This window comes from Triticum dicoccoides, chromosome 1B (assembly GCF_002162155.2).
Source record: "Triticum dicoccoides isolate Atlit2015 ecotype Zavitan chromosome 1B, WEW_v2.0, whole genome shotgun sequence".
In the NCBI taxonomy this organism is placed as follows: Eukaryota; Viridiplantae; Streptophyta; class Magnoliopsida; order Poales; family Poaceae; genus Triticum; species Triticum dicoccoides.
Window position 1 is genome coordinate 284547404 of NC_041381.1, and position 2036 is coordinate 284549439.

Below are 2036 nucleotides of genomic sequence, written 5' to 3' on the forward strand. Positions count from 1 at the left end.
ATTTTAAATAGGGAAGAAAGTGGAAGGACTATACAAGAAAAGGTATGCGCCTTTCTTGTAATTCTATATGTGATGTGCAATATTCTATATGTGTTGTGCTTATTTTAACAACATATTTATATGTGCAGACAAACGATGCACACATTTTGTTCAAGGAAATGGATCTTAAAAAAAAAGAAGCCTTTCACACTGATGCATTGCTATGTAGAGTTTTCGAAGTATCCAAAGTGGCAGACAAGAGAAGTTGAAACTTCTCTTAAGAAACAAAAGAAGACCATTGATGCAAGTCCAGGCACAGCCACCAATGATCCGGCTGATGCATCCTCGGTACGTACTGATGCTACCTCGATACACACTGATGCTCTTGAACATGAGAAAAGACCTGATGGTGTGAAGAGGGACAAGAGAGGTAAAGCTGATGACAGTGCTTGCAAGCTGTCATTAGAAACTGTGTGGGCAGCAAAGCTAGAGAAGGATGAGATCAAAGAGGCGGCAAGAAATGCTCGCTACGCACAGCAATTGGAATTGCGAAAAGAGGAGATTGCACTCAAAAAGAATGAGGATGCACGAAACGAGAGGGAGGATGCACGGAGACAGTTTGAATTAGATGAGAGGGTCATGCTCATCGACACAAGTGGTATGACTGATGTTCAAAAGCAGTTCTATCAAGCTAAGCAGAAGGAGATCCTTGCTCGCGGCCTAGGGTAATGTGAGCTATATGTTGTAGTTGTAAGAACTATTTATTGCTTTCTGCTAGTTGAGGACATGGATTACATCACTCATTGCATAAATATTTTTATTGATAGCTGCCTTACAAAGACATGGATTACATCACTCGTTTCCAAACTTTTGCCAGACATGGTCAATTAGATCAAGTTTAAGCTGATCATGTTCATCGAAATTTCTAATCCGATTAGTCATCTGAATAAAAGAGCTCAGTTCTTCCGCATGAGTACGAGAGATTGTGACTCTTTCTCCCATTGCCTCAAAAGTGCACCTTTGCCGACCAGTTTGCCGCTCCTCTTCAACTATCATATGTGCATTATGACACAAGCTTTCATGACATCAGTGATTTCTTTACGTTTCCATCCTTTAGCCGGTCCACGAACAATGGCAAAACGGGATTGCAGAACTCCAAAGGCTCGTTCCACATCTTTCCTAGCCCCCTCTTGCTTCTTGGCAAAAGTTTTATGCTTTCTGCTAGTTGGAGCTGGTATGCTCTTCACAAATGTTGCCCACCGTGGATAGATACCATCTGCAAGGTAATACCCCATTGTGTACTGATGGCCATTGATGCTATAATTCACTGGAGGAGTTTGGCCTTCGGCTAGCTTTGTAAAAACAGGAGAACGTTGAAGAACATTTATATCATTCAGAGACCCTGGTAAACCAAAATAAGCATGCCAAATCCAAAGATCTTGTGAAGCAACTGCTTCCAAGATCATAGTGGGCTCGCTCACATGGCCTTTAAACATGCCATGCCATTTTTTGGGGCAATTTTTCCACCCCCAGTGCATGCAATCTATGCTCCCTAACATACCGGGAAATCCTCTTTCCTCCCCTATTGCAAATAACCTAGCAATGTCTTCTTCATTTGGAGATCTCAGGTACTTTTCCCCAAAAACTTCACAAATTTTGATCACAAATTTCTTGCAAGACTCTAAATTAGTAGACTCAGCGGACCGGATGTACTCATCAACATAATCGGCTGCTATTCCATATGTTAGTATCCGCATCGCCGCGGTCATCTTTTGCAAAGGATGTAACCCAAGAGCTCCAGAAGCACTTCTTTTTTGCGTAAAATAATCATCATAGTCATGCTCAAGTATACCATCAGCTATGCGGTTGAACAAAGTACGCGACATCCTAAATCTGTGCATAAAAATTAAATGAGACAGGGAAATGAAAAAAGGACCAAAGCAGAGAAGTGTACTAATTACGAACCTTCGTCGAAACAAATGTTCGGGAAAGCGAGGAACTTCTTTGAAGTAGTCGTCCCACAGAAGAAGAAATCCGGCATCTCTTCCTCGATCGAT

General features: G+C 41.7%; 1 pseudogene; it reads left to right on the forward strand.

Annotated features, from left to right (window-relative positions):
* LOC119350331 overlaps positions 1 to 708 on the forward strand; it is a 963-nt pseudogene extending 255 nt beyond the window's left edge.
* The last annotated feature ends 1328 nt before the right edge of the window (positions 709 to 2036 follow it).